The following is a 9,167-nucleotide window of genomic DNA, read 5'->3' as shown; positions in this document are numbered from 1 at the left end:
AAAAAAAAAAAAAAAAAAAAAAAAAAAAACAATTCCATAGAAGTCTGACAAGGATCACTGGCTAAAGTCAAAGCATTGGTAGAAGCTGTGTTCTTACTGGAGGCTCCAGGAGAGAATCCGTTCCCTTGTCTTTTGCACCTTCTAGAGGCCACCCAAATTCCTTGGCTTATGGCCTCTTCATCTTCAAAGCTAGCAACAGAGGGTGGAGTCCTTTTTCACATCCCATCACTCTGACCTCTCCACCTCCCTCTTAGAAAGGACTCTTGTGATTAAACTGGGCACACTGAATAATCCAGGATCATCTCCCTGTCTCAATGTCCTTAACTTAATGACATCTGCAAAGTCTCTTATGTTGGGCGAGGTAACATATTCAGAGATTCTGGGGATTAGGATGTGGATATCATTGGTGGGTCATGATTCTATCACAGTACCGCATAATTCCATTTTATATAAAGTTCATGTGTCTGTAATCCCAGCTACTCAGAAGGGAGAGGCAAGAGGTCAGCAATTTGAGACCAGCCTGGGCAGCACAACCACCCACTCTCTGTCTCTATAAAACATAAATAGTAAATAAAGCTCAGAACCGGCAAAATGAATCGAGATAGTGTTTGGCTTTGGGAAGGTATGTGGAGAATTCTAAGCAGCTGGGAATCTTTTTCTAAAATTTTTTTAACTTTTTTTTTTTTTTTTTGAGATGGAGTCCCAGGCTGGAGTGCTGTGTCATGATTGTAGCTCACTGTAGTCTCAAAGTCCTGGGCTCAAGTGATCCTCCTGCCTCAGCCTCCTGGATGACTGGGACTGCAGGCTTGTGCCACCACACACAGTGAATTTTTTTTTTTTTTTTGCAATTGTGGCAAAATACGCATAAGATTTACCATTTACCATTTAACTTTTTTTTTTTTTTTTTGAGGCGGAGTTTCGCTTCTGTTGCCCAGGCTGGAGTGCACTGGTGGCCTGATGTCAGCTCACCGAAACCTCCTGGGTTCAAGTGATTCTCCTGCCTCAGCCTCCGGAACAGACACTGGGTTTCACCATGTTGGTCAGGCTGGTCTCGAACTCCTGACCTCAGGTGATCCTCCCGACTTCAGGTCATCCTCCTGCCTTGGCCTCCCACAGTGCTGGGATTACAGGTGTGAGCCACTGTGCCTGGCCCATTTAACCTTTTTTGAGTGTACAGTTAATGGTATTAAATAATTTATAATGTACAACTATCACCACCATCCATCTCCATAGCTATTTTCATCTTGTCAAACTGAAACTCTGTATCATTAAACACTAACTCCCACTCGGGAGAATTTTAAACACTAAATCCCATTCAGGAGAATTCTATCTTCTGATCTGGGTGCTGGTTACACAGGTGAGTTCACTTCGTGAAAATTCACCCACGTGTACACTTAAGATGTGTGCACTATTCTGAAGATATATTATACTTCAATCAAATAGTTTATGAAAGAAGAAGAAGAGGGCAGGCATGGTGGCTCATGCCTGTAATCCCAGCACTTTGGGAGACCGAGGTGGGTGGATCACCTAAGGTGAAGAGTTTAAAGACCAGCCTAGCCAACACGGAAAATCCCCTTCACCACCAAAAATACAAAAATTAGCTGGGCGTGGTGGTGCATGCCTGTGATCCCAGCTACTCAGGGGGCTGAGGCAGGAGAATCATTTGAACTTGGGAGGTGGAGGTTGCAGTGACCCGAGATGGCCCCATTGCACTCCAGATGGGCAACAGGGTAAGACTCCATCTAAAATAAAATAAAATAAAATAAAATAAAATAAAATAAAATAAAATAATTAGGGCCAGGCGTGGTGGCTCACGTCTGTAATCCCAGCACTTTAGGGGGCCGAGGTGGGTGGATCATGAAGTCAAGAGATTGAGACCAGCCTGGCCAATATGGTGATACCCCATCTCTACTAAAAATACAAAAATTAGCTGGGCATGGTGACGTGCCTGTAGTCTCAGTTGCTCGGGAGGCTGAGGCAAGAGAATCGCTTGAACCGGGAAGGTCGAGGTTGGAGTGAGCCATGATTGCGCCACTGCACTCCAGCCTGGGCTACAGGGCGAGATTGCATCCCCCCGACAAAAGAAAAACACCCCATGGCTGGCCTAAACTCTTTCATGAGGAGGAAAATCCGGTCTGCCTTCAAGGACGAAATTCTTCAGGCTCCACGAGCTACAGGTCAACAAGCCCCAGATCCATTTCAGGGCTTTTCCTGTGATGTAGTCAAGCAGGTTAGAGAGCCGACCCAGGGGTGGCAAGTACAGACTACCTGACCTGACCTTGGTCATCCCGGACCTGACACCTCACCTGAGCGTCAGAAAACCTATTTCGTGGTGTTCCTTGTCGCGGGCATCAAAATACGGCGCTGATGGCAAAGTGCCCTCGGTGGGCTCGATGCCCCCCCGAGCCTTGGGCACTGTGAAGCCCTGGAGTCTTGTGACCCTGGCGGCCGGGAGCACTTCCCTGAGTGCACCCCAGGCTCCCGGAGCTCCCCGGCACCTCCAGCCCGGGTCCTGGATGGGGGAGGGAGGCACAGGCAAGGTACAGTGGGAGCTCCCAACCACCGCGCGAAGATGGCCAGGCCCACCCCGCGAGCGCCGCTTCGATGCGGGGCGGGGCTGGGGACGCTGATGCGACAGCCGATGGCTCCGTCGCCGCTGCTCACCCGCAGCCTGCATCCCCCACCTCTGCGCGCGGCCCGGCCCAGCCCACAGGAAGTGACGGCGCGCGGGTTGAGCTGGCAGCGGAGGAACCTCACCACCCCCAACCGCACCGGGGCGTCCGGGGAGGCGGAGGGCGTCGACCCACCGACCTCTCGCGCTGCGCATCTTCGGTTGAGGTTAAAGGATCAGGCGACATCTGAAAACCTTCCTCTGGTCCCCACACCCCTGCAGGCGGCTCCTCCCTCCCTGTCCCGGGACGTGGTCACTCCAGCGCAGGGCGCACTCTGTACTGAATGATCTCGCCCCATCTGTCCCCTCCACCAGTCTGAGGTCAGCGCCTGGCGGGGTAAGGCGCTCAGGACATTGGAGTGAGTGAGGTCATCTGCTGCCCATCCCCCTCTCTCCCATGCACTGTCTAAGTTTGTTACAGACAACCCTGTGCTCTGAGGGGTACATTATTGCAGATTCTCACAGTCCTCGTGGTCGGGAAGTGCTTCCATATATCTACCTCAAATCCCTGCAGTGTTAACCCTCCAGGCCTGTCATCAGTGGGGTGACCTTTTGGAGACTTGTGCTGATGATGTCCAGCCTTACTCCTCTGATGCCTCCTCCTGGGCTGGTTGGGAGGGTACAATGAGTTCACATATGCTGAGGCCTTAGATCAGCGCCGGGGTCTGCCAAGCACTAGTCACTGACTATTACACTGTAAGAATATATATATATGTATATATATATGTGTGTGTGTATATATATATATATATATATATAGAGAGAGAGAGAGAGAGGGAGAGAGAGAAAGGGAATCTTACGCTGTCGCCCAGGCTGGAGTGCAGTGGGGCAATCTCCGCTCACTTCAACCTCCACCTCCTGAGTTCAAGCGATTCTCCTGCCTCAGCCTCCCAAGTAGCTGGGACTACAGGCGCACACCACCATGCTTGGCTAATTTTTGTATTTTTAGTAGAGACAGGGTTTCACCATATTGGCCAGGCTGGCTCAAACTCCTGACCTTGTGATCCGCCCATGTCGAGCTCCCAAAGTTCTGGGATTACAGGCTTGAGCTACCACCTGGGCTAGGGTCTTATTCTTATTATCCATTTTACCTGGAGGAACTATTCCTTGCCCCTCACTACCCGCTAAGGCAGGCTGGAGATGCCTGTGCAGGGACTTTACCTTCCTGGCTGGGGAGGCAGGTGGAGCCTGCAGTGAAGGCTCAGGCCTTGGGAGAAGATACCTGGGAAGAAGCCCCTCGAGCATTTGCCTGCTGCGGGCTGCCTGGGCTCCACTGCCTCTAGCACAGGCACATCACAGCATAGAGCCCCTCTGCATGGGACCCTTCTGCTTCCTGGCAGACTGAGAACTCCTTGAGGGCAGGGACTCTGGCTGGCATATCACAGGTCCCCCAATGAATGAAGAAACAGTCTAAGCCATATTTCTTGGCCTTCTTCATCCTCTTCCCAGTGACCCCCAACTCCACATTTCACAGCTTTCCTTAACCCTTTGCCCTGGGTCAGATCCACCTGCCCTGCCTGAAAATCTCCTAAAACTACTCAAAGAGGAATCTACCATGCACGGTGGTTCATGCCTATAATCCCAGCACTTTGGGAGGCCGAGGAGTGTGGATCACTTGAGGTCAGGAGTCCGAGACCAGCCTGGCCAACATGGTGAAATCCTGTCTCTACTAAAAATACAAAGATTATCTGGGCATGGTGGTGCATGCCCGTAATCCCAGCTACTCCAGAGGCTGAGGCAGGATAATCGCTTGTACCAGGACCCAAGAGGCGGAGGTTGCAGTGAGCCAAGATTGCACCACTGCATTCCGGTCTAGGCAACAATAGCTAAACTCCATCTCAAATAAACAAACAAACAAACAGATGAATCTGAGAAACAGTTGGCCAAAATATGTCATTCCTGTTGACTAAAGTGGGCAACCAAGTGGCTCCTCCCCCTGTAAGCAACCAAGCTGGAAGCCCAGGAGTTATTGTCATTTATCCAATAAATATTTATGATGGGCTAAGCACGGTGCTGAGTGCTGAGGATACAGAGAACAAGTGCTGAGGATACAGAAATACTAGCCAGGTGTGGTGATGTGCACCTGTAGTCCCAGCTACTCGGGAGGCTGAGGCAGGAGAATCACTTGTACCCAGGAGGCGGAGGTTGCAGTTCAAGATCACGCCACTGTACTACGGCTTGGGCAACAAGAGTGAAACTATCTCAAAAACAAAACAAAACAAAGAAAGGGTGACACTGGCTTTCTGGCTTGAGCACCTGGGAGGTAGGTGCCCTTTATTGAGATGAGGAGACTTGGAGACAGGGGTCAAGACAGAGAACCGTCAGGTTTGGGGGATGGAGCATGGAGAACAGAACTCGCCACAGTGGGGTAGGCCCAGCTACGTGGGAGGCTGAGGCAGGAGAAACACTTGAATTCGGGAGGTGGAGGTTGAAGTGAGCTGAGATCAGGCCATTGCACTCCAGCCTGGGCAACAACAGTGAAACTCGATCTCAAAAAACAAACAAAAGCAAAACGATGGTACCAAATTCTCTGACACTCCTTCCACGGACCAGGGGTAGAGGTCCTCTCCCTGGGAATCCGGTGACCTTGTGACTATTGTGGCCGACAGAGCGTGGTGGAAATGTCTTTCTATGTTACTTCCCTCCCAGGCTGGGTGCTTTCCCCTTGTTCTCTCGAACACCCTCTTTTCTTTTCTCTCTCTCTCTCCCTTTTTTCTTGAGACAGGGTCGCGCTCTATCACCCAGTCTGAGTGCAGTGGTGAGATCATAGCTCATGGTATTCTCAACCTCTCAGGCTCAAGCGATCCTCCTGCCTCAGCCTCCTGAGTAGCTGAGACTACCGACGTGCGCCACCACACCTGGCTAGTATTTTGTTCTTATTTTTTTGTAGAGATGGAGTCTTGTTATGCTGCCCAGGCTGGTCTCAAACTCCTGGGCTCAAGCCATCCTTCTGCCTTGGTCTTCCAAAGCGCTGGGATTACAGGTGTGAGCCACCGTGTCCCCCTCCTCTTTTCATAGGCATCCTTTGGGTGTCTCCTCACAGGCCCCAGTGTCTTTGCTGAGAGAGGCCCAAGCCACATGGAGAGGTCACATGTTGGTGTTTCTGTCTTCAGCCCCAACTGAGCCCAGCCTTTGGGTCCTGCCTGCTCAGGCCTCAGATATGTGAGTAAAGGACCTGGTGATTTCAGCCCCCAGCTGTTCCGAGTTAAGCCCTGCACCAGCCATTCTGATCTCCACAGCTGAGACCCCAGACATGGTGAAGAAAAGACCAGCCGCTGCAGCTGAGTCCTGTCTGAGTTACTGACCCATGGAATTTGTGAACATGATAAAATGATTATAGTTTAACACCAGTCTGGCGGAGAGGTTGTTATGCAGCAATGGTACCTAGAATGCACATGAGATAGGAAATAAATTCTAAGACTCCACCTCGTTAATACCACCGGCCTGCTTCCTCTCCATCCACCTGTGACTGCTTTAGTTCAACCCTCGTCAGCTCTCGCCTCTCAGCGGGATTCCCCACGTTCAGGTCACTTCTCTCTCCTCCTGCAGCCTGGATGGCTTCACTAAGCTCTAACGACATCGCTTCCCTGTTTCCCAGGCTCTTAGTTGCTCCTGGAATAAGATTCAAGTCTCTTACCAGGATATATTCAGCCCTTTATGGTCTGCTCGTGGTCCACTTCCAGCTCGTCTGCTATCTCTGCATTTCAAACCAAGTCTGGCTTTTTTCTTTCCCTCCCTTCCTCCCTTCCTCCTTACCTTCTTCCCTTCCTTCCTATCTCCTCCCTTCCTCCCTCTGTTCCTCCTTTCCTCCTTCCCTTCCTTCCTTTTTCCTTTTCTTCCTCCCTCCCTCCCTCCCTCCATCTGCCCGCTCTTTCTTTTTTTGATTTTTAAAAATATTATAATAGAAGCCAGGGGTGGTGGTTCATACCTGTAATCCCAGCACTTTGGGAGGCCAAGGCGGGAAGATCACCTGGCCAGGAGTTGGAGACCAGCCTGGCCAACATGGTGAAACCCCGTCTCTACTAAAAATACAAAAATTAGCGCGGTGTGGCGGCGCGTGCCTGTAATCCCAGCTACTCAGGAGGCTGAGGCTGGAGAATCGCTTGAACCTGGGAGGCGGGGGTTGCAGTGAGCTGAGATCGCTCCACTGCACTCCAGCCTGGGTGACAAAAAGATACTCCATCTCAAGATAAATAAAAAAATAAAATAAGGCCGGGCGCGGTGGCTCAAGCCTGTAATCCCAACACTTTGGGAGGCCGAGGCGGGTGGATCACGAGGTCAAGAGATCGAGACCATCCTGGTCAACATGGTGAAACCCCGTCTCTACTAAAAATACAAAACATTAGCTGGGCATGGTGGCGCGTGCCTATAATCTCAGCTACGTGGAAGGCTGAGGCAGGAGAATTGCCTGAACCCAGGAGGCGGAGGTTGCGGTGAGCCGAGATCACGCCATTGCACGCCAGCCTGGGTAACAAGAGCGAAACTCCGTCTCAAAAAAAAATAAATAAATAAAATAAATAAAATAAAATAAATAAAAACATTATAACAGGGACAGGGTCTCACTATGTTGCCCTGGCTGGTCTCAATCTTCCGGCTTCCAGCAATCCTCTCACCTTGGCCTCCCAAAGCTCTGGGATTACAGGCATGAGCCACTGTACCTGGTCTTTTTATTTATTTATTTGGAGACAGGGTCTCACTCTGTGGCCCAAGCTATGGTGCAGTGGCATAATCATGGATCCCTGCAGTCTTGAACACTTGGGCTCAAACCATCCCCTGACCTCAGCCTCCTGAGCAGCTGGGCCTACAGGTGCATGCCACCTTGCCTGGTTAATTATTTTATTTTATTTTTCACTGAGACAAGGTCTCACTATGTTGCCCAGGCTGGTCTTGAATTCCTGGGCTCAAACGATCCTCCCACCCCAGCCTTCTGAGTAGCTGGGATTGTAGGTGCGTGCCACCATGCCGGGCTCAACCAGGTGTTTCTGTACCCTGGGTGAGCCAGGCCCTCTTCACTTCCAGGCCGCCGCCTTTCTGTTTGCTCCCCCTAATAACTGGATTCTAGAAATTTTTTTCTTTTTGTTTTTGAGATGAAGTCGCACTCTGTAGCCCAGGATGGATTACAGTGGCACGATCTCGGCTCACTGCAACATTTGCCTCCCGGGGGAGTGCTGGGATTACAGGTGTAAGCCACCGTGTCCCCCTCAATTCAAGCAATTCTCATGCCTCAGTCTCCCAAGTAGTTGAGATTACAGGCACGCGTCACCATGCCCAGCTAATTTTTGTATTTTTAGTAGAGACAGGGTTTTACCATGTTGGCCAGGCTGGTCTTGAACTCCTGACCTGGTGATCCGCCCACTTCAGCCTCTCAAAGTGCTGGGATTACAGGCGTGAGCCACCGTGCCTGGCCTCTATTTTTTCTTAGATGGAGTCTCACTCTGTTGCCCAGGATGGATTGCAGTTGCATGATCTCAGCTGACTGCAACCTCCGTGTCCTGGGTTCAAGTGATTCTGCCTTAGCCTTCCAAGTAGCTGGGACCACAGGCACATGCCACCACGCCCGGCTAATTTTTGTATTTTTAGTAGAGACGGGGTTTCACCATGTTGACCAGGATGGTCTCGATCTCTTGACCTCGTGATCCGCCCACCTTGGCCTCCCAAAGTGCTGGGATTACAGGCGTGAGCCACTGTGCCCAGCCTGCTGCAGTGTATTTAAAAGCAAATCCCCATTTCGTTGCTACAGATGCCAATATGCATCACTGGAAAACAACAGCATTTTAAAAACATGATTGCTGGTGGAATCAGGAAAGATGTTAGGCTTAACTTAGAGACTGTAAACAAAGGTCAGGGAAGAGTGGGTGTTTTTCCACTCAGGTGTGTTAGTGGTCAGGTTTCTCAGGACAATGTTATGATTTTTTCCATGACATGGTAGGGTGAATGCACAGGGACCTTGTAAGATTTCCTGGCATGAAGATGATCTAAGGAGGAGAATGTCCACCTGAGTGGAAGAAGACCCCCTGAGGCTAGGTGAGGGAGGACTCACTTAAATCCGGTAATATTTCCATGTTACTTGGAGTTCCTGGTTGCAAACCACAGAAATGGCTAGGAGTGATGGGCAAGGCCAAAGGGGTCCAAATTTCACCTGGAGTGGCTGGTTAGCAACAGTTTTTTTTTTTTTTTTTTTTTTTTTTGAGATGGAGCCTTGCTCTGTTGCCCAGGCTGGAAGAGTGCAATGGCGTAATATCTGCTCACTGCAGCCTCTGTCTTCTGGGCTCAAGCGATTCTCCTGCCTCAGTCTCCTGAGTAGCTGGGACTACAGGGACACGCCAGCATGCCTGGCTAATTTTTGTGTTTTTAGTAGAGATGAGTTTCATCATGTTGGTCAGGTTGGTCTCGAACTCCTGATCTCCTGATCCCCCTGTTTCGGCTTCCCAAGTGCTGGGATTACAGGCGTGAGCCACTGCAACCAGCCTAGCAACAGTTCTTAATTCTTTTCTTC

Source organism: Cebus imitator, unplaced genomic scaffold (genome assembly GCF_001604975.1).
Source record: "Cebus imitator isolate Cc_AM_T3 unplaced genomic scaffold, Cebus_imitator-1.0 Scaffold93, whole genome shotgun sequence".
NCBI lineage: Eukaryota > Metazoa > Chordata > Mammalia > Primates > Cebidae > Cebus > Cebus imitator.
This window is presented reverse-complemented; position numbering follows the sequence as displayed.